Source organism: Schistocerca piceifrons, chromosome 2 (assembly GCF_021461385.2).
Source record: "Schistocerca piceifrons isolate TAMUIC-IGC-003096 chromosome 2, iqSchPice1.1, whole genome shotgun sequence".
Classification (NCBI taxonomy): Eukaryota; Metazoa; Arthropoda; class Insecta; order Orthoptera; family Acrididae; genus Schistocerca; species Schistocerca piceifrons.
In genome coordinates this window covers 342,095,204-342,119,894 of record NC_060139.1, presented here as the reverse complement: position 1 = coordinate 342,119,894, position 24,691 = coordinate 342,095,204, and the positions used below count along the sequence as shown (strand labels likewise).

At 44.9% G+C, this 24,691-nt stretch overlaps 1 protein-coding gene and 1 non-coding gene across 4 annotated transcripts in view; both read right to left on the bottom strand.

Annotated features, from left to right (window-relative positions):
- LOC124778009 (ski oncogene) overlaps window positions 1-24,691 on the bottom strand; it is a 642,389-nt gene that overhangs the window by 76,071 nt on the left and 541,627 nt on the right. The window lies entirely within an intron of this gene.
- On the bottom strand, window positions 7,222-7,296 carry Trnat-agu. The gene has a single exon. It is a non-coding gene; the product is annotated as a tRNA-Thr (tRNA).

Genomic DNA, 24,691 nt, shown 5'->3' with positions numbered 1-24,691 from the left:
CTCAAAGTAGTTGGAACATGTCTGGGCGCTTATAAATAACAGTTTGCATAATATGCGGACATGAATTCCATAACTTAGTCTGTCAATAAGGGTGTCGCTAAAGCCTCAAAACCAAGATTTTGGTGCCACGACACCAAGGGCAGTAAATCTAATAAAAAAATTACGCAATAAAAACCCAATGAATACGGGGATCTTTGTGCGTATGTTGTGGCCGTTAGAGTTGCGTGACGCCCCAAGTTCAAAGCTCTCCAGGTAGCGTCGGCATCAGCGTAAACTTCCGGGAGACATGCCGTTCAAACAGTTGCGACGACAGCACAAAATTCAACATAATTCCTTGTCAGATCTGCAACAAAGGTATAGCGCTAAATTTGTCTCATGCTGTTCTGCGTTTGTGGCGCAAAAATACCACGTTACTATTCAAACAAGTTCACATCTGTATTCACGTAAGTAATGAAGCTAAGGCCATTATTTCATGAGCCACTGGTCAGTACTCGCCAAGGTGAAAAAATTTTTGTGCTATCTTCAATTATTCAAAAGTTATTTGAGGTAAAAAAACTAAGCGCCTCACTCCGTAAAGTCTATGAAACGTTATGTCCGATAGTGTCATTCTTCATTTCTCGTCTATTAAACTGAATTTTTTCAATGTATTTACGTACGAAATATTTGACGTAATGCACTTACTAATCGGAAATATATGTTTAGTTTAAATGGATTTGGTGAAAATGTCCGTATACTAAATGAAGCTAACACCGATAACGCACTTTCTTCGTTAACCACAAGACACCAAAACTTTTCACTTTGACTCATTTTCAGCCAATAATAAAGTTGCGGCTCGTCAGTGTCTGTATGAAGCACACTAAATCTGTCGGGTAATTTTCAACAGAGTCATACACGCTGATCAACCGGTTGCACTTGCTGACTGCCTCGTCACTAAATAAAGGAAAAGCAGAAAGTGACCTTGAAATTAGTTAAGAGTTTATGTCGCGATAAAAGCTTTCACATAGGCAGTAACAATGAAATTACGACTGAATTATAATTCACGAATTTGCAAAGAATTACGAGAGATCCGGGCTCCAATGATCTGTCTTAATCAGAATTGATATTTGAGAAAGTCTATCTTCGACTTTGGATTTTGCACAAAAACACGAGACGCTAATATGTTGAAGGAAAAATATATGAACGGGAACAAAGTCCCGCTTCTGTCGTACAAATAGAGACTCTTGAAACAATAACAAATGAAACCATTTTAAAATCCGACTGTTCCATGTACGGAGAACCAAGAATTCTTAACTGACAAGAACGACGGAACCGACTAGACTGCCAGGGCTAAATCTGCGACATGGCCGTTGTGGTGTGATTTTACAGTCAGAAAGTTGCTTATTCCGGGCCCGTCATTCGTTTGCTCCCATCAACAGCAATATTTCCGGTGGCACGAATTTAAAGCCCTCTAGGTCTTGCAGGCCTGCGGGCTTTGACGACAGTGAACTCGGAACGGGATATAATGAGTGGCAAACAGAACTCGCTGGTGTGGTCTCAGTCTGAGGACAGTATGTCTCGCGTCGAACGCAGGGACGACGGGCTGTCTGTCCTCCGCAGCACGAGTGGAACGCTGCCAGTTGCTGCCATCGCTGTTTCTTCACGGTCCATCCACGGCAGCACGAGACAAAGCGTGCGTCCCCGCGGATGCCAAATTCTTCGGAGCTGAGTCGCTTCTTTTCGGACTGCGACGACAGCAGGCCGGAGCGGCGGCCGGGATACTTGGCCGCCCACGCTCAAGGCTCCTGGCCAGAAAACCGCATACCGCAAGGCTGGCTAGCGATTCACGCCCGAGTCATCGCCACGCAGAGTTTGCTTACCCCTCCGGGGAAGCATTCATGATATCCTCTTTTCCTCGAATGCTTTTCCATTTTTCGTCGTCCGTACTATCACCACATTAGCCCCTCATTTGAAAATAACTGTGTATCGTTATCAGGTTACCTTCCACTAGGAACGATGATGATGATGTTTGGATAGTGGGGCGCTCAACTCCGCGGTTATCAGCGCCCGTACAAATTCCCAACCTTTTCTCAGTCCAATCTTGCCACTTACATGAATGATGATGAAATGATGATGAAATCACAAACACCCAGTCATCTCGAGGCAGTGAAAATCCCTGATTTCGCCGGGTATCGAACCCGGGACCCTGTGCTCATATCAGGAACGTGGATGCACTCAGCGACTGTGATATGATTTTCAAATGATAGAGCACAGCAATCAGTCGTCCTTTTTTGTAGGTTTTGTTTGGCAAATCTAGATTTCGGCTAGTGCCCAGCCATTATCAAAGCATTATTTCATAGTATCAAGGCATGTCAGTTCCCTGTTGTTCCCTTTCAAGACTCTTCGTATCGTTCTCGTGTTTTTGTTCCTCTCTCACTTCGTACCTAAGACTCCCCCCCCCCCCCCCATACTCGCACAATTCCTACCCGCTAGTTATCTTTTCTTCGTTAAATCTGCAGCCTGCTTATAATTGCTCCTTTGCTGCTGGTTTGAATAGTTTCACGTTCACTAACATGAGGAATTTTCAATCTCTGACTGATTATTTACAAAAATAGAAAACAGAGTTGATCCTGAATGTTTAGTTGCCCATCGTGCTCCACTAGTGCCCATCTGGTCAGCTGCCCCGATCGAGCACGGCGCTCACACAATGCACGCATGTGGAAACAGTTTCACGTTTCCTCAATGTAGGCGGCACCGCACTCAAACTATATCTCGTATACAACTGTAATTTTGAGGACTGTTACTGCATCCTTAGGTACCAAACCCTGGAATCTGCGGCCACTATCGAAAACTGGTCTGATCCATTGTGATTGTGGGAAGTTCAAGGAAACGCGAGTATTTACTATGTACTGTGGATACGCACACGCAAAATAAAAGAGGCTTTCGAAACTCTGAAGCAGTTTAACATCATCAACAGCGAGGACGGCTACACGCACCCGACGTCCCGACTGTCAGCAATCCAGGTACGACTGACCGAGTGTGGTCGGAGGACAGCGGCCTAGCCGGACACTGCCCTTCCGGCAATCACAAGCATGTCGTCTCCAATACGCAGGGAGGTTGGTTGGTTGTTTGGGGGAAGAGACCAAACTGCGAGGTCATCGGTCTCATTAGATTACGGAAGGATGGGGAAGGAAGTCGGCCGTGCCCTTTCAAAGGAACCATCCCGGCATTTGCCTGGAGCGATTTAGGGAAATCACGGAAAACCTAAATCAGGACGGCCGGAAGCGGGATTGAACCGTCGTCCTCCCGAATGCGAGTCCAGTGTGCTAACCACTGCGCCAAATACGCGGGGAGGGGTGGAGGAAGAACAACCAATTATCAAAAAGCGGTGTAACCTACGTATTGTCTGTAATGTCTGAGAGATGCTTTACAAAATCCAATGGCAGACGCTATAAGAGAGGCGTTGTGCATCACAGAGAGTATTATTACCGAAATTTCGATAAAATACTTTTCGGGAAGGGTCGAACAACATATTACTTCCTTCCACATACATCCCGCGAAATGACCACGATGAAAAGATTCGAGAAATTAGAGCTAATACGTAGGCTTACCTATATCCATTCTTCCAACGCGCCATTCGCGAGTGGAACAGAGAAGGGAGGATCAGTTGGTGCTACCGTAAGTACCCCACGCCACACACCGTCACGTGGCTTGCGGAATAATGATATAGACGTAGGTATTTCCTCCCTCTCTCCTAACGCCGACCAGTGGTATCGCAGGGTCAATAGATTCTACGAATTTTGAGGTCAGTGATATTTAGAAACGCAATATTTTGAAGAACCAATTCTCAACTAGATAAGCCTACGTCCTGAGGAAGGCCGCTTCAACAGGGCTAAAACGCCAGTTGACTGAATTACACATTATAAGATGCGGATTTATAGCCAGAAAGATTTTAATGAGATTGACAACGTCCGCTAAAGCATACGCATTTTTGTATCATACATATGTAGCCTGTAAACCGACTCAGCCCATATTATCTCGTGCAAATAATTGTCGTTCTCCGCTGCGGGGAATACGAACGCAAGGAAAATGCGTGCTGCTGGGAAAGTGATACGGCTGTCTACTTATTGGGATGGGAAAAGTGGGGGAGGGGAGGGGGGAGGAAGGAAGCCACAAGCGGTATTTCATTTTACTCTACGCCACGCTCTGCTGCAATGAGCGAGGGAAACACTCTCCTGAAAAAACACAATCGAATCTACTGCTGTGGAGTTCACGGGTTTCTGTCGAAGTTCGGATTGGCCCCGTTAGAAAGTTGTCCCCGACCTTTAGGATTAACATTATAAAGGTAACAGAAGGTCTTAAGCTAAATATCGTTGGAAATTTTTTAGTTTCTTATTGACATAAAAACACACGTCACAGCTTAAGCTCTTAGTGACGACCGCTACTCTGAAGGTATTTATTGCAATGGCCTAATATTTTTTGCCACACTATCATAAAAAAATGGTTCAAATGGGTCTAAGCATTATGGGACTTAACATCTGAGGTCATCAGTCCCCTACACTTAGAACTACTTAAACCTAACTAACCTAAGGACATCACAAACATCCATGCCCGAGGCAGGATTCGAACCTGCGACCGTAGCAGCAGCCCGGTTCCAGACTGAAGCGCCTAGAAGCGTTCGGCACACACTATCTTCAACATCCCTGTTGTTGCTGCATAATGAGACAGACATACAGGGCTCTTAACAGCCAGTTCCTCTTCAGTTTCTGCTCAGGTTTCATTAGAGATGGGATAAACTACAACGTATCCGTTTCCAATCAGGTAACAGGTTCCCGAGTCCTGTTAATTATTTAAATGGTCCCACGTAGGCAGAAGTAAACTGAAACCAGTCAAATACATCGCATTATTGTAGTGCACTGTCTATGAATTGACAAACTAATTATTCGATATCTTCATCCCATATGTTCTCTAAGGCTTCTTATAATCGTTTTGAAACATAATGCTTTACCACGAACAACACACTGTACTATTTTGTTAATTTTGTCTCTTACAGAAAAATATCCCCACAGATAACTATACAGGGTGTCCACAATGAGACTCCAACATTTTAATATCCTATATCTTTCTCATTTCAGATGGTGGACCTGTGAATGCTGAAGGGGCAGACAGAGCGACTCAACAAGTTTGTGATGTGCAAATTTGATACGCCGTGGCCATAGTGGAGCTGCAATCAATTGTTTTGGCAAAATGGAGGATATGAAGGAGCGTGCACAAGTGGTCTGCCGGCCGCGGTGGCCGTGCGGTTCTAGGTGCTCCAGTCCGGAGCCGCGCTGTTGCTACGGTCGCAGGTTCGAATCCTGCCTCGGGCATGGGTGTATGTGATGTCCTTAGGTTAGTTAGGTTTAAGTAGTTCTAAGTTCTAGGGGACTGATGGCCACAGCAGTTGAGTCCCATAGTGCTCAGAGCCATTTTGAACAAGTGGTCTGGTGGTATGCAGAGACAAAATCGGCGACCCAAGTGCAAAGAAACTTTCGTCGAGTTTACAACAAAGCGCCCCCGTCGTTCAAGACTATAAAGAAGTGGTCTGATCAGTTCTTGGCTACTGGGAGTGTTGTGAATGGGCATGGTGGTGGTAAGCCTGGGATGAGCGAACATCATGTGGAACAAGTGTGGCGGTCATTCGAACAAAGTTCACAGAAGTCAGTGCGACAGGCAGCACGAGAACATCGTATGAAACGTTCAACAGTGCACGAAGTGCTTCATCGGCGATTACGTTTGTACGCATATAAAGTGCATGTTATGCGAGAAATCAAACCTGATGATCGACCAAAGCGAGAAGAATTTGCATGTGTCATGTTAGATCGCATTGCCGCGAACGAGACATTTTTATCACGCGTGATGTTTACCGACGAGGCAACCTTTCACGTGTTAGGGGCTGTCAATCGTCACAATGTGCGCATCTTGGGGTCCGAAAATCCACATCCACCTAGGGAACACATGCGCAACAGTCCGAAAGTTAATGTGTGGTGTGGTTTGATGATAAATCGCATTGTTGGGCCGTTTTTATTTCTGGAGTCGACTGTGGATGGAGCCATCTACCTGGACATGTTGGAACAATTTGCCGTGCCACAGATAACAGACCTGCAGCCAAATGTGATGTTTCAACAGGGCGGCGCACCACCCCATTGGAGCCTTGATGCCCGAAAATTTTTGAATGACACATTCCCGTAACGAAGGATTGGCCGTGGAGGTCCAATTCCTTGGCCGACACGTTCGCCCGACATAACCCCCTCGATTTTTTTCTTGTGGGGTTATGTGAAAGACCGGGTATACGCTACACCAGTAAAGGACCTGCAAGACTTGAAACAGCGCATAAGAATTGTCATCAACTCTGTCACAGAACAGATGCTCCGTAACACATGGCACGAAATCGATTATAGACTTCATATTCTTCGCGCTACCCGTGGCGCCCATGTTCAAATGTACTGAACCTTCCACCTGTGTATGAAAACTTGATGAGCAGCTGTATGATTTCCCTGTATTTGTTCGTCAATAAATTGTGTTTCCTCTCAGATTTTATGAAGTCAAATGGACACCCTGTATTTCCGAAAAAAATTATATAACTTTTTTGCCATGTCCGAAAGAACAGACGCCATGGTGGATCATGACAGCCGCGAAGAAAGAAAGCTCTGTACGGGACATTGAAAATGTGTGCCTGACCGGTATTCGAACCCGGAATCTCCTGCAGGCGCTCAACCCTTTTTTTTCCGGTAACGTACTTTGCGTTTGTTCGGGGCAAATGTCCCATTACACCCATTGAAGTTCATCGTGGCTCTATTCACTCAGTTTTTTTCTTTTTTATTATAGAAGGCAGTTAACCCTCTGACTGAGCACGCTGAGCTACTGCGCCGGCGACCCCTAAGTCACCGAGGACACAGAAATTAGCACGGCTGCGCGGTCTTATCCCATGCACGCGCCCCAGCAGACCCACATTCTCAACTTACTCCACACACTACGAGAGTAGTGCTTCCTGCCCATTAATCTCAATGCTCATGGCAAGGCCTATTCCCGCATGTTGGAGACTATGTGTGCATCCGCACAGAAATCATCCTTGGCTTGTGACGGCCGTAAGTATACCCACAGCATGGTGGATCGCGACAACCACGAAGCATGAAATTTCAATGAATTACAAACATCAGCTATGTACGGGACGTTGATAGAAATCAACGGGGAGAGTTGAAAATGTGTGCCCGACCGGGATTCGAACCCGGGATCTCCTTCTTACTAGGCAGGCGCTCTAACCCCTAAGCCACCGAGGACTCAGGAATGTGACAAAGCACGAATGGTATTGATCTGATTAAAATTACGGAAATTTTAACAGCAAGAAGAAAAGCACTGTAACTAATACAAACAAATACGAGGGTCGTAACTTTAATAGTGGCAACTATTTATTTACAGCTCGTACAAAATTGATACGTTTTTCAAAGTTTTACTGGCCTTCAAAGTAGTCACCAGCATTGTGTATAAACCGCTGCCAGCGATGTGGAAGTCGTAGGATACTCTTAGAAGTGCCAGTTCTGTTGACAGTTCGAGCGGCGGGGTCTATTGCCCGGCGAATTTGTAGCAGTTCTGAAACGAAGTGTTTCCTTCAGATTTTAGCAGCCCCATCAGTCAAACAAATCAGTAACACCTTGCACTGTACGTGCTTGAGCACTGTCCTGCACAATTATGGTCAGGTCCTTCATAAAGTGTCATCACTTCTGTCTCTAAGCTGGTCGTAGGTTGCGTTCCAAAAATGAACAGCATCCTACCTTGCAAACGTCACTGAAGTACTCCTGCAGAACTTGCGAGACTAGCACTCCTGGAGGAAGGGATACTATGGAGACAAGGCTTAGCCACATCCAGTGGGATGTTTTCAGAATCTGACGAACTCTGCAGGTCAGTTGGTAGAGCACTTGCCCGCTACAGTTAAAGGTCCTGAGTTCTAGTTTCAGTCCGGTACACAGCTTTTATCTGCCAGGAAGTTCAGTGTTCTAAAAGTTTGCGTAGCGTGTAACTGAGGCGAAATATGGGAACCAACCCGGTATTCACCTAGTAGGAAATGAGAAACCGCCTATAAACGACACCCCGACTGACCGGCACACCGACTCCTCACCGTTAATCCGCCGGGCGGATTCGATCCGGAGCAAGCACACCCCACATCCTAGAAGCGGTCGCATTAACAGCGGGGCTACCCAGGCGGTTAGTTGCTAAGTCCTTTTGGCGAATGTGAGCTGTCTCATTGTTAGTGTGGTTGGTTGAGTGACACCGGGGCAGGCGACGCGGACGCAGCCTCCGCTGTGGCCGGCGAATCGCGACGCAATGCCGGCGGCGCGGCCGTTATTAATAGCGCGCAGCACAGCCGGCGATTGATGACGCCGCCGCCACCGCCGCCGTTGCCGCCTCCCACAATAGAAACCAATTTCCCGCCGCCAGATGAATGGGGAACCGCGAGTTATATTCGGCGGCGGCTGCCCGCTGGTCGCTGTCGGTAATTGCAGCCGCTTCCCTCCGCGGTCACGCACATATTTTAACCGCGCAACCAGTAAATTTCGGGCAAAGCCTTGAGGATGCCAACGAGCGCTGAAGCCGACACATGCCTGCCAACGTGGGGACACCGTATTCGGCACCCCAATTCAAACTGATTTCAACTAAAAGCCATCATCTCTGTTGTTTCATCGTGGATACGGGACAATAGCTGGTCAGACATTTACCAAAGAAAAATCGCCAAACAGCCGTTTATTTGCACCCGAGTGACGTGAGAAATGGGCGAGGGTTACCTACTCATGGACGGGGTAGGGTAAAGAAGTTAGTCCAACCTAAACCACTAATGAGATTTGCGACCCTCAATATTGGTACATTGACCGGCCGACATCGTGAACTCACAGAAATGCTTAAAAACAGACGTGTCAACATTGCCTGCATCCAGGAGACCAAGTGGAAAGGTTCAAAGGCAAAAGAAATCTATCATGGTACAAGTACACGAAACGGCGTAGCAATAGTCGTCGACCAGGACTTCCGTAACAATGTTACCAGTGTCAGCAGGGTGTCAGAAAGGCTAATGTCTCTCAAGAGTGATTCAACAGCTATCACTGCCCTCACTGTATCTTGCTGTGCACCTCAAATTGTATGCACTGAGGATGATAAGGACAAGTTTTGGAACAGTCTGGACGCCCTCCTTCGAGCAATTCCCCAGGATGAGTGCATTATTGTTGGAAGAAATTTAGACAGACATGTCGGAGCTCACAAAGAAGGATATATGCAATACCATGGAGGACATGTGTTCGGTGTGCGGGACGATGATGGATGTCGGATACTTGATTTTGCAGAAGCTCATGATCTCACTATGACTAACACATTCTTTAAAAAGAGGCCAGCACATCTGGCTACTTATATAAGTGGAGGTCATGCTACTCAGATCGATTATTGGCTAGTTCGTCAACAAGACGTGAAGCTGGTAACGGATACCACAGTAATTCCGTATGACTGCATCGCCCCTCAACACCAATTGCTTGTCCTCGATATTCGTAAGAGTTATACAACCCAAACCTAAATCTAAGAGTGGGCCTGACCGAATTAAGTCGTGGCGAACGAACACCCAGCGAAACGAGTTTATGACAGCCTTTGAAAACTTCTCCGTGAAGACCGATCAGTCGGTTGAAGGTATGTGGAAAGATGCTGTGGAACAAATACATCAAGCAGCGACAATTAACGCTGGGGAAAACCATACCTGGAAGAAAATACATTCATAAACAAACCTGGTGGTGGACAGATGAAGTCAAGCAAGCAATCAAGGAGAAAAAGATGGAGTACAAGACTTGACACTAATCTCCAGAAATATCGCAACCTGAAATCAGCAGCAAAAAGAGCAGTAGCTTCAAAAAATGACTAGTATTACCAGACTGTATGACCAGCTTGACACACCACCTGGAGAAAACAACATCTACCGTCTTCTTCAGGTTACCTTCCATTCAGAAGGCTGCTGCACTCAGCGACTGTTATATATTCAGCTGTCAGTCGTCCTTTTTAAATTTTATTGACAGATCTATATTACAGCTAGAAATCAGCCATTCTCAGTGCACTATCACCGTCTTACTAAGTCACGTCACCGTTCAACTCAGGGCATTGGACACGTCATGCACATCAAGGGAGCCAGTCACGTCACCGTTCAACTCAGGGCATTGGACACGTCATGCACATCAAGGGAGCCGACGCCAAACTGCTGAGAGACAAACAATCTATTCTCCAGCGTTGGACAGACTACTTTCATAACATCAGCAACAAAGAGTTTACGCATCCACCAATTAGTAGTCTTGATCCTACCTTAGGACTCGTCCCCTCAGTTACACCTGAGGAAGTAATGCTTGCCATTAGCAAGATGAAAAATGGAAAAGCAACTGACACAGACGACCTACCAGCGGAAATCTGGAAAATGCTCGGTAAGCCTGACTCAGAATTCCCTGCCTCACTCTTCAACCGAATCATCGCCGAAAAGCAACTTCCACAAGCATGAACAACAAGCATAACAGTTGCAATCAGGAAGGGAAAAGGAGACGTGAACATCTGCTCGACTCCTCTGTCATACTTTAAAGATCTTTGAACGGGTGCTTGATAGCATACTCAGAAGTATTGTCTCTGAAACACCAACCCAGTGTGGATTTATTAAGGGAAGTGTGCAGGTGCCCCGTCGTGTTGGACGTACATGTGGCGTCTTGTTTCCAGAGGAACATCTTCGAGAAGCTGCGGTAAGTCTTCTCGTAAAAAGTTACCGTACATCTGACCATTTAAATTTCCCGAGAGAATAAACGGCCCTAGTAACTAAATGGTCACACGCAACACCACACCAGACATTGACATTGAATCTGCGTTGAAATTGAGATACTACAGTGGCATGGGGATTTTCGTCTGCCCAGACATGCATGTTATGGATGTTATTGACGCCATCTCTTGTAAAGTTTGCCTCATCACTGAACATTACGAAGCGATAGAACTGCCGATTTCCATTTAACCAGTTACAAAAGCGCATACGGTTGGGACAATCATGTCGCTCTAAATGCTGAACTTCCTGCAAAGGATACAGTCCATTCTCATGAAGAATCCTGCATACCTTAGATTGTGAAACGTTCAATCGGGTAGCTAGGCGTCTTGTATTTGAACGAGGACTGCACTCTACAGAATTAAGAATGTTTTCCTCTTCTTGAACGTCACTATGTCTTTCAGAGTGAATACGAATACTGGGAAGAGTACCAGTTTCTAGCAATGTTCGATATGTTCCACGAAATGTTTTGGCACTCGGAATCCTACGATTAGGATACCGACGGTGATATTCGGCAACAACAGCTTTCGGATAACCATCACAGAAGCCCAAAATGTACACCATCTCTCCATACTCCTGCGATGAAAACTTGGACGGCATCGCAAACTGTACTGTACACAGAAGGCAATAACAGTAAACAGTGACTGCAGTATCAACAACGTAGTTGTTATCCAAACGTACCTGCACTTGTCTACCTAAGACTAATCGTGTGTCCTGAGAACACAAGCGGAGCGCTCCATACACCGTGGCATGCTTCGGAACTCTGTTGTAGGTCTTTAATTATGGATCTGATCACATTACTGTATTTACATTTTTTTGTTCCAAATAACCTAAGCAATAACCTCCAGCAACCGGCGGAAAACCTCGTGACTCACCCTGTATAAGGCCCGAGGTGCTGCCCCACAATATCAGATTGGCTCCTGAACAAAGAAGTTCGACGATCACTACTCTAACACTTGAAACCTGGGAATCTTTCACTCAACACTTCTACACCATTTTGTTTCAAATTACCTCAACAAGAAAGGGGGTAGGAAATGGATGAAAGGACTTGCGACGCATCCCCACAATTCGTAACGGTGTAGCAGCATTGTAGGAACGGACTCTTCGACCCCACTCTCAACGGGAGAAGGCCACGCATGTTTACAAGTGAAGCAAAAAGGAGCGACTGCGGAGAAAGCAATTGGTGGGAGACACGGAGTGTGCCGCAGACACAGACACATAGGCGGATACGGCGGGCCCGCGAGCGGAGTATCGCGTGCGGACATCACGCCCCGACACCAGTAAAACGCCACACCGCGATTTATGTGATGTTTCCTCCTCGCGTCGCTTCCGGCGACGCGCGTGGAAACGGCAATAAATTACGCCCGCGCGTTCATGGATGCCCTTCGGAAAACTTCGTGCACAGCTCTGTGGATCTATGCGTCCGTGAAATGAAATATGCCGCACTGCATTCGGCATACTTCAGAAGAGCCACTGGTGCACCACTGAGAAGTTACTGTGAGCCAGTGAAGACAATACATAAATACGGACATGCTGACTTAACCGCCGCTAGATATGAAGCCGTACTCACCTGTCCGGGCATAACGCGCTGTTAATCATATCGAGTAAATACAGCAATTCGTTCTTTTCGAGATATCGAAATATCTAAAAACAGTTTACAAACTTGCTCGCAATCAAAATCGTTCGTATCGAAGATGTAGTTTCCTGTAGATAGTGAAATAAAGAATAATTTCTTTTTTTTAAGCGAACACCTCATGTTCACATACGTTTGCATTCTATTCACGTATATTTTACCCGGAAGTTATTTTTAAATGTTTAGCAGTTTTATGATATGTATCAAACAAGTACAGCGTATAATTACCGCAGAAAAATTTGGTCAGTGATGGATACAGCTGTAGTTATCTTCGTGCAAACTACAAACGTGTATATTGATATTACATATATTTTTAAATAATTGTTAGCCCCTCTTCAAATTCAGTGTTGGGTCCCTGCCGCCATATTAGATGCATCAAGTGGTTCCGAAAACTTGGAATCCACCTCCATCAACCAATCCACCTCCTCGGCAACGACTTCTGCGCCTACACTCCAATGACACTGAAAGCTGCTCGCTCCCACCTACATACAAATATTTTTTTTGCGATTTTACAAAGGTGCTTACTCGAATTAAAACTCAAGTACATAAACGAACACTCGTATGCCAGTTTTGAAGACTGTACAAAATTAATTCTGAACGTTGAGCAACTGCCCCCCCCCCCCCCCCACCCCCACCCCCGTGGCTGAAAGCGACATCATTTCAACTTGTCTATTCACAAAAAAAAGTCATCAGATCCAATACAGTTACTGTTCCGTTCAACGCAAGACGAGTTCTCTATAAAACAGTGAGAAAGATGTCTAATGTTGAAGCAAACAATGAGGCATCTTGTTTGTCTATGGAGGACGCAAGAGACTGTAGGGCAGACAGTCAGATGCAGATATCTGAGACAGAGAAGTCACTCAGTAGAACATGAGGAAGGTGACAACAAACAAAAAATTTCTTTTTAAGAAAAGGAGGGGATGGTCCTGTGAAACCAAGTGTCAGTAGTCGACAGAAAGCGATAAGCAAAGGCATACATTATAAGGCTGCAGGTGGGAGGGAAATGCGGGTGGAAGCCAACAAGAAAAAAAAAAAAAAAAACAAGCAGACCACAGATTTTGGTGCATTAGAGAAAATGCCCATCCAGGTATAAGGGCCCATGAAAACTTAGACACGATTAAATACCTCTTTGAGTCTATTGAGACTTTTGGGGAATATAGTACGCAAACCAAACCTTTTTTCTAACAGGGCGGAGAATGTATAAAACATGCGTATGTGCTGCGTAAATGCCAAGCATACAACGTGTACTTACAGAACAATTGGAAATTACAACTGTACATCATTTCACAATACATTTTTGTTGACCGCATGATGATAATGACCAGCCATCTGACATCTATTGCTGCAAGAAAGGCCCCTCTAAGTTTCTCCACGCACTGTACCCAAAGTTGTGACTTTTCAACGGCCCCTCCTACAAACCAAAAACCGCAATTGGTCTACCGAGGTCGTACTTTAATCATTACATTACGACCCAGCGAGATTCCACAGTGACAAGATACAGGACTAGTATTTGGGATGACGCCAGTTCAAATCTCCGCCTGGCGATCCATATTTAGGTTTTTCGTGATTTCCGCAAACAGCTTAAGAAAAAATTCTGGGATGGTCCCTTTTTGTAAAGGACAGGACGGAATTTCTTGCCGATCCTTTCTCTAAGCTGAGCTTGTGTTCGTTCTCCAATGACCTCGTCGTCGACAGGGAGTTAAACCATAATTCGCCTTCCTTCTCCCTTTTCCTTACAAAAGTGAAGCCATTTACTGCGGTAAGACTGAACACGATCGGCGAAATGCTCCTTCGCGAGTTCTACGATGCATTCCGACGCATCTTGCAACCATTCAAACGACGCTAGCATCAGAACGGCAGTAAGCGACCTGTGGTTTCCTGTGTGTTATGTGCTGTATCTGGAATTACACAATGAATCTGCGAGCTTGCTGTAAGTGGAGTTATGCAGTGCACCTACAAAAGAATAGCTACAGATAAGAAGGATATGCTTTTCATCTATGCAGGAAAGCGCAGACGTGTTCAGATAGCAAAAGTGTATGTAATAACACTGACGATTGCTTATTTAACTTAATAGTAAGGAAACAAGTAACAAATCAGAAAGAACAATCCTATAACAAGAACAATCCTGCTGTCTCCCAGAGTCAGTCTAGTACCTTTCATTACTTACATGAAGCGTCCATCACACCTTCGGCTCTGTTCTGCAACATCGTTTCTTTTTATTAGTAATATAAAGTAAATCTATTATCAACCCACAGACTTGTTTGAACACCACAATGCTTTACTAGGCATAGTCCTATTAGAGTTAGTATACAGTTGCCTTTAACCGACCTTCGAACTCACTTCCCCAACCCAACATTCCCAGACATGAAAAAAGTACAAAATCGCAGATGAAAGTCCTAGGACTGATAGAGGACTGAACTCGACATCTTTGGATCCGGATTCTCGCACTTTATTGCTGAGTCACCACGATATGTAACCAGTAAAAGCCAGTGTAGGATTTTGGTCAATTTACGTAAAAAGGAGAGCGAAAAAATGTTTCTCTCGTCCATTATGGACACTGCTTACACTGTATCTGTGAGGTAAATGGAGGATGATTTGATCAAGTACCAGCGGCCAGTGACGATTTCTGCTCGGATTACATTTTAAGTCTATAATATAAGGGGCGATCAAAAAGTTTCCGTTTGAGGGCGTTGGTGCAGCGTATGTATAACGTAGGGCGACTCCGAAACGGATACATAAGCACCGACGTGTATTTCAAATGGTTCAAATGGCTCTGAGCACTATGGGACTTAACTGCTGAGGTCATCAGTCCCCTAGAACTTAGAACTACTTAAACCTAACTAACCTAAGGACAACACACACATCCATGCCCGAGGCAGGATTCGAACCTGCGACCGTAGCAGTCGCGCGGCTCCAGACTGTAGCACTTAGAACCGCTCGGCCACTCCGGCCGGCACCGACGTGTAGTCAAGGGATTAGTGTGACACCCGTGTCTTTCCGGCGTGCGTGCTGTAAATGCGGAAACGTGAACTATGGTGACGTTATTGCCAAATGCGTTCAAACAGGACCGACGTGCTGTCATTCTTCTCTTGGGTGCCGAAGGACAAGCACTGGTAGACATCCACGGTGTCATCAATGGTCCCCTCGTCCCAAGACGTTCAAGGACCAGCCATCTGCTGGTAAGGTCACGCTCGCCCTTCTTTGATTACCGGGGCCGACAGCTTATTGATTTTAAGGAAACTGGTGTCTCCATCACTGTGTAACGTACCTAAAACTCTGACAAGGGGTGCACGTGCCCATATTGCTAATGTCGTAACGCAGAAGTTACGCCTACGCATGTGGGACACTCGAGCACTCTGCAGTCGTGGTCTCTCACCACGCGATCATCATGCCTTCGGTCCCTTAAAAAAGGCCTTGAAGAGCAGACGATTCCTGTCGGAAGAGGACGTGCGGCAGACAGTTAAGGACTTCTTCACGCAGCAAGGACACGGCGTTTAACCAAATGGGTATCTTCCAACCCGGTGCGTCGGTGTGACGATTGCCTCAATGCTCATAGCGATCGCTTATTATTGGCATACCGGTTCTGGACTGTACGGCCTTCGAACAGAAACTTTTTGATCGCCCTTACAATTACAGTCCCAGCGCCTACCGTCGCATTGACGGGGGCACTGCAAAACGCATGCATGCGCAGCGTAGCCTGTCTGTCGTGTTACAGCCGCTCGCCACTGTAACAGCACTCTGAATGTATTTACTCCCGTCGAAGTTAGCAAAATATTAAAAACGTAATCAAACAGGGTACGTTTTTAACTGAGTACAGGGTGCACTTGGCGGGCAGAAAAGAAACAGGAGCGGCACCCGTGACGCGGGCAGGGCGCAGGAAACAAATGAACGCGCGATGACACTGGGCGTTTGCAGGCCTGATTAATGACCGCACTGGGTACGCTTTAATTTTATCGCACGTTTTAACTGCATGTGTGCGCGCTTGTTTTACTTTCATTTCGCTGCCGCCGGGCGTAAACAAATCAGCGCGGGGGTTCACCGCCGTTATGCTGTTAATACGATGAGTGACTGCCAATGCGAGGTCAAAACGTGCAAATGCTGACTGCACAGCTCTGCCCTGATTTGATAAACAATCATGCTTTCCAGACTGACAGAGAATCACAGGGAACTCCCTGACGCTTCCGTCACTCGTGAACTTCCATACTATCGCTGATCCTTTTGGTATTATCAACAACTATAAAACGACATCCACTTATAAGTATGGTTGTATTTCGAATTAAGGACACATTTTAATGGCAGTTGCCACGATAATAATGTAATCTGCACTACGGTGTGCACCGACGTGGAATTAAAAACCATAGCTACTTCGAATAGCACAATATATTTGAAATTTTTAAATGTTTTGAAAGTAGCTGAGTAAAAGAGAGTAAAAGAGAGAACATACGAAGATGCTTTATTTAAGGTCATCAACAGTTTGAACCTTGAATAAAGGCTCCCATAGACTTTTCCATGCACTACGATCTTCGCGTACTGATTAAGTCGTTCTCTCGCTCTTTTTTCTCTCTTGGAATCGCACAGAGAACTTTTTCGGTCCCTCTAGCAACAGTTCCCATATTTCAGTTCTATTCAAGTCTTAATTACGCTGACAAAAGTCAAAGCTATTAACAAACAATGATCGCAAACTTCCAATTTCAAACGCATCGGAATCATCGTTCCCAAAACTATTTGGGAGACTATTTTTCCCTCCTGCCCATTTTTATCTATTTTATTTTCCATACAGTAGCCGTCTTCAACTGCCTTAACTACAAAATACACTCCTGGAAATGGAAAAAAGAACACATTGACACCGGTGTGTCAGACCCACCATACTTGCTCCGGACACTGCGAGAGGGCTGTACAAGCAATGATCACACGCACGGCACAGCGGACACACCAGGAACCGCGGTGTTGGCCGTCGAATGGCGCTAGCTGCGCAGCATTTGTGCACCGCCGCCGTCAGTGTCAGCCAGTTTGCCGTGGCATACGGAACTCCATCGCAGTCTTTAACACTGGTAGCATGCCGCGACAGCGTGGACGTGAACCGTATGTGCAGTTGACGGACTTTGAGCGAGGGCATATAGTGGGCATGCGGGAGGCCGGGTAGACGTACCGCCGCATTGCTCAACACGTGGGGCCTGAGGTCTGCACAGTACATCGATGTTGTCGCCAGTGGTCGTCGGAAGGTGCACGTGCCCGTCGACCTGGGACCGGACCGCAGCGACGCACGGATGCACGCCAAGACCGTAGGATCCTACGCAGTGCCGTAGGGGACCGCACCGCCACTTCCCAGCAAATTAGGGACACTGTTGCTCCTGGGGTATCGGCGAGGACCATTCGCAACCGTCTCCATGAAGCTGGGCTACGGTCCCGCACACCGTTAGGCCGTCTTCCGCTCACGCCCCAACATCGTGCAGCCCGCCTCCAGTGGTGTCGCGACAGGCGTGAATGGAGGGACGAATGGAGACGTGTCGTCTTCAGCGATGAGAGTCGCTTCTGCCTTGGTGCCAATGATGGTCGTATGCGTGTTTGGCGCCGTGCAGGTGAGCGCCACAATCAGGACTGCATACGACTGAGGCACACAGGGCCAACACCCGGCATCATGGTGTGGGGAGCGATCTCCTACACTGGCCGTACACCACTGGTGATCGTCGAGGGGACACTGAATAGTGCACGGTACATCCAAACCGCCATCGAACCTATCGTTCTACCATTCCTAGACCGGCAAGGGAACTTGCTGTTCCAACAGGACAATGCACGTCCGCATGTATCCCGTGCCACCCAACGTGCTCTAGAAGGTGTAAGTCAACTACCCTGGCCAGCAAGATCTCCGGATCTGTCCCCCATTGAGCATGTTTGGGACTGGATGAAGCGTCGTCTCACGCGGTCTGCACGTCCAGCACGAACGCTGGTCCAACTGAGGCGCCAGGTGGAAATGGCATGGCAAGCCGTTCCACAGGACTACATCCAGCATCTCTACGATCGTCTCCATGGGAGAATAGCAGCCTGCATTGCTGCGAAAGGTGGATATACACTGTACTAGTGCCGACATTGTGCATGCTCTGTTGCCTGTGTCTATGTGCCTGTGGTTCTGTCAGTGTGATCATGTGATGTATCTGACCCCAGGAATGTGTCAATAAAGTTTCCCCTTCCTGGGACAATGAATTCACGGTGTTCTTATTTCAATTTCCAGGAGTGTATCATCGACTGGTTATATGGCTCCGTTATTAATTTTTGCTATTTTGTATTCCATGTTTTGATAACACATCTGAACTGAACTGATATCATACCTAACCTGCACTAGCGGCTAATACTACTTAGTCGTCAGCAACCCTAAGAAAGTTTTGATGTTTTAACACGGTTTTTTCTGGAAGGCGTGAAAACTTCATTGTAAGCTTTAGCATTGACGTATGTATTCTTCAGCATACCAACATACACTGAATCAATGTCTCGTCTCGCACGCCCTATTGGTACAGATTTTGATGAGGTGAAGTCAAAAGCTTTCTAAAAAATCTATGACTCCGACATAGAAAGGGAATTCATGGTCATGCTGACACATTACAAGAAAATAATCAACACACCACGTCATTTGAGTGTCGTACACAAAAATGGTTCAAATGGCTCCGAGCACTATGGGACTTAACATCTGTACTCATCAGTCCCCTAGAACTTAGAACTACTTAAACCTAAAGAACCTAAGGACATCACATACATTCATGCCCGAGGCATTACCTGCGACCGTAGTGTCGTACACACATTTTAAAAGAGCAGCATTATTTCGCTCCTCGATAACAGATTTTTAGGAGCAGTTGTGAAATGATGTTGATGGAATTTAAGTACGTAGTCAACACTGAACCAGTACTAACGTTATCAAAAGTATTTGCAGGGAACTACCATAAAAACATATTTTCTACTAATTGTTAACCGCAACTACACTCACATATCAGTAGGTTTGTTATGATGAGTAATGATACGGAAGCAAGCTAGTGTGCATACAATAACGTCATCTGCTCTCACGTGTCTGCCTCTTCGGGTAAGCGAAGAACGGTGCATAGGTGCGTCCAGTCCCCCCAACTACACCGACACACACGACGACGTGGCACGCGTGCAGCGTTGCTGCCGAGCGGTGCATGCGGGTATGCGTGGGCAGGAGCGCGCATCTATGTATCGTGCTACTGACGTAGCTATCGTTATACAGTGTACATTATGCAAAAAAATGTATTATTTTTTAAACTTGGTTTACGTTCACTGGTGTACAGAAATGTGTTCTAGCTTCTACTTCACTCTTTACAGCGTCGATTAGCCTTTTTTCCCTAAAGAAACCTATATTCTTCCTCAGGGTCCAAACCATATCCATACCAATTTTCATTAAAATCGGTTCAGCTGTTTAGTCGTGAAAAGGTAACAGACAAATATACTTGCGCTTTATAAAACATTAAATTACTATATCTTTCTTTTTCCTGTGAACCGATTTGGATGAAATACCTGTGAAAATATCATGAAAATTTGTCTGATAGTTTTGTAGAATGGCGAGCTCAGACAGAGACAACGGTTTTACAGTTTTATTAGTACTACAAAATAGACAGATATAGAAGAGATTCAAATTTTTTGTGAGAGACAGTTATTTTCACGCCACTCTCTACCTATCTCATCAACAGTTTCATAGCGTGTGTCTGTAACGACACAATCTATCAATATGACGTGAAGTCCAACCTCAGCGCTTTATATCTTATTGCCTTTTATGTCAATGATGCCATCCTAATTTGCAACTTGAGCTTAGACTAGGACATTGGCGGATCGATTAATAGAACAGGAAGTAACAAAATCTGTCACAGCACAATAACTTTCTTGAATGACACCATGTTACTTTCCAGGCGTTCACCCGGATCTAACCCGTCTCGCGTACGCTGCTAAAATTGTTTTTCACGGCACCTTTTGCAGCCCCTGGTTGTGCTAACAAATTACGCTTAGCAGAGCTTCCAACAACAACTCTGAAAGTCCGACACTGATGAATAACACCATGTGAATAGACGGAAGACAACTTTTCCAGCGTTTCGTCGCGTCGCACATTTCAACGTCTACGACTTTTCGGCGAATCCTCTCATCCACAGAAAGAGATTTTTTTTCCCTCGTCCTCATTTCTTCCGGGCGTGTCCTGTGTCCTCTCGGACCGCTCGCCAAATTAGAACCGGAGTGAAACTTCTCGAAACGTAGCAGATGGCGAGCGCTATTCGACGCCACGGACTTCTTAGAACTTGAGTTAATCCACCAGCAGTCATCACTTCTGGCTTTCAGCTTCTAAAAATACCGAGATATCAAAATGTAATGCCCTCTCCCTTACCTTTATTCTCTTCAATGTTGTTCTTCGTTTGAAACTGTGGAGTCAGTTTACTATGCCTTATCATTTAAGTATTAAACTTTCGTTGCAAATATATTTTAAATCGTTACAAACATATTTTAAATCTGGGTTGATATTCAGACGGCACTTTTTTAACAACAAAGCAAACGAAAAGCAGTTATTTGTTCTGCGCTACGCTCATGTAGTCTGATTTTTATCAAATGGTCTTTCCTGGAAGAGGAGCAAACCAGAAATGGTAGCATGCTCAGTGCCATTCATGATGATGAACACGTAGTTAAGCAATATCTGATTCAAGTTGGGAGGTGACTCGGGAGGAAACGATTACATTGTATGAGGTCATAGTAAGTAGCATTCTGAACAGAAACAACAGAGAAACTTACTTTAACGACAATTTCCGAAATACAATTATATGAAAGTAAATCAAAGATCACAATCACTTATGGACGAGACAGGAACTGAAATTGAGAGTAGAAAAGCAAAATAGGAATGTTTAATTCTTGTTTCCAAATGTCCCTTTACAAAGGAAAACCCAGGCGTATTGCCCCAATTTAATTCTCGTCTGAAAAGTGAGTGAAATAGATTTTAGTGTCAGTGGTGTTGAGAAGCAGTTGAAATTGTTGAAACTGAACAAAGCCCAACTGCTCGATGAAATCCTTATGCGGTTCTATACCCAATTCGCGGCTGTTCATGTTGTACATTAATGATATTGTGGAAAATATTTACAGAAACCTCAGACCTCTCGCAGACGATGCAGTTGTCTACAACGAAGTACAGTCTGAACGAAGCTGTACGTTCTGTCAGACCTTGATAAGTTTTTAAAGTATCGCAATGATTGGTAGCTCGATTTAAATGTTAAAAAATTAAAATTTAGATACTTGTATGTAACAATTAGTAGGGTCATGAAATGGAACCATCATATAAACTCAGTCTTGGGGAAAGCAGGTAACGAAGTCCGGTTTATTGGTAGAACACTAGTGAAGTGCAATCAGTCTACAAAGGAAACTGCTAAACTGCTCATGCGACCCATTCTAGAATACTGATCAAGTGTGTGGGACCCATACCAAGTAGGAATGGCGGGAGGGAGATACTGAACGAAGGGCAGCATGAATGGTCACAGATTTCTCTGACTCGTGGGGGAGTGTCATTGATATGTGAAAGAACTGAACAGGCTGACTCTTGAAGATAGACAGAGACTATCCCAGGACCTACTGACAGCGTTTCAAGAACCAGTTTTAAACGATGACTCTAGGAATATACTAGAACCCCTACACATCTGTCCCAGGAATATACTAGAACCCTACACATCTGTCCCATACGGATCCTGACGACAGGATTAGATTAGTTAAAGCACGTGCACAGGCATTTAAAAACTCACTTTTCCCGAGTTCCATACGTGAATTGAACCAAAAAAAACCTTGCCATGCATTTCAAAGTGGTTCGCACAGCGTAGATGCAGTTTTACATCTTGGAGATACGGCCCATCTATGAAAGGCTGTCTGTTTCGTGCCATACGCGTGTCGCTTTTCTGTATTTATGCAGCATCTTCGGTGGCCTGTAATGCATGTTCTTCTCATGTACATAGTAATTGCGTTACATGAGGGCTATTGGGAAAGTAAGGTCCGATCGGGGGCGGAATGGATAAAACAATGAAAGTCTGATGAAGCTTTGCACAGATGTGGTCAGTGCCTCTAGTATGCCCATCAATCGCATCACGTCGCACTTTTCAGTTCTGAGCGCACAGTGTGCACATAAAGATGCCTAGAACATAGTACTTCACGCCAAGTATGAGCACCTGGTGATAGATTTCGCCTGATGTCATGCAGTCCACATAACACCGCTGTAATGCGTTTCCTCCTCCGTGAGGATTCTCGGCCGTACTCTCCAGGTGCAATGAAGATACTCCTGTAGCGTTTTCGATGGAAAGTGTTTGATCACTCATAAAATGGATAAAACAATGAAAGCCTTGCACAGATGTATTGTTCAGTCTTTCCTGTAGCCTGTAATTGGCCACCCCTGAGTTTCATCTCTGCGCACATGAGCTGCTGGCTTTGAAGACAACATATTGGCACAGACAAAGAACTGCAGACCAACGCAGAAAATTGGCGGAAAGCACACCGGCTGCCTTCTACGACGAGGATATTGCAAAGTCGGTACAACTCTGTGACAGATGTCTAAGTCGATGCGGCGACTGTGTACTGAAGTTGCTGGAGGGTGTAGCTAACTGTTGCAAATAAAGTTTTTTTTCATTTTCACTGTGGTTTTCATTTCGCGATCGATCCAACGTTACTTTCCGAATGGACCTCGTATAACATACCAGATGAGTTGGTATATTAGTTATTTGTTATTCTCTTCTTAGGTAAGCATTTTTAACACACGTAACCATACAGGCAGAAGGTAATAAATGGAAGAACTGTCACATCACAGCGAAGGCAAATTCCCATCTCTGGTTTCTTCCATTAAATACACTTTTAAATTTAAATACATCCACAACCTATTACGTATCTCATTACTATCATTATCCAAGATAGTAGCAAGTTTAAACAAAATTGCTTGTATGCGTTTGTACTTATATTATTTGTTTTGTTAGTGTATTCTTTTGTAATATTTTCAATAAAAAAAGAAATATCTAGTAATAAAACTGAACTTGTATGGCAGAAAATGTAAATTCACACAATGTGCCACCTGCCACATAACAACAGGCAGCAGGCTTTTGCTTAAGAAATAAATATATAAATAAATAGGTAAGAAATAACTTTCTGGAGTGCAAGTTTCCTACATTTAAATTACTATTAGTTCTACTAACAATTTTGTGATCTTATTATTCCATATATGTCGTCCCGGAGTTGCCCTTACACCAGGATGTCCGTTTTGCGGCGTTTGCGAACACATTTTGATAGAATTGACTGAACACTTCACTTTCACTCATGTGTGTGTGTGTGTGTGTGTGTGTGTGTGTGTGTGTGTGTGTGTGTGAGAGAGAGAGAGACAGAGAGAGAGAGAGAGAGAGAGAGAGAGAGAGAGAGAGAGAGAGAGATAGCGTTATTGTTGTGTTGTTGTGACTGCTCTGGGGAAACGAGGATTTTCTGAGTGGACGAATTTGTAATATTTTTTTAAAGATATTGTGGTGGGAGATAAAGTTACTATTTAGCCTACTTATGTTCTTCAAGTCAATTATGTACAACTCTAGGAAGGCAGTGTAAATGGTCACAGGCTCCTTTGACAGACGAGGTAGTGGAATAGAAATGTAGGAACATCCTAAATGGCTAACACCGAGAGAAAGATGCCATTCATGTCGCGAAAACCTGCCTAAAAAACTCCAGTAATCGAATTTCAGAGCAGAAACTATTTATTTGTATTAGCACACGCCCACGAGATTTGTTGATAACATTCATGTAACGGACCAGTTAATGCGACCGTGGCAAGCAGCATAAAACTGCATAACATCCAAATTTACATGCAGATTACCATAGTCACATACTCGTAACTGGACCATTACATGAATGTTATCAAGAAATGTCTTTTGCATGGGCTAAGATAAATAACATTCTGGTTAAGATGAACATGCGCTCGATACTAGGTCAGGAATAAAAAACTACACTCTATTGGGAGTTTACGTCAGTATACAGGGTGTCTCATTTATCTTGACCACCCTAAATAATTGTTTGTCCAGATGCAAATTACAAAATGTTTCAAGAAAATGTTATTCAGCCGTCAGAGGGACATCAATCAGCATGATTGCCTTCGTTGTAGCTTTGTTTTTTTCAAAGATATGAACAGCGGTACGACTTTTTTAAATGGCACCCTGTATTTTTATTCGGCAATTCACTTCCTC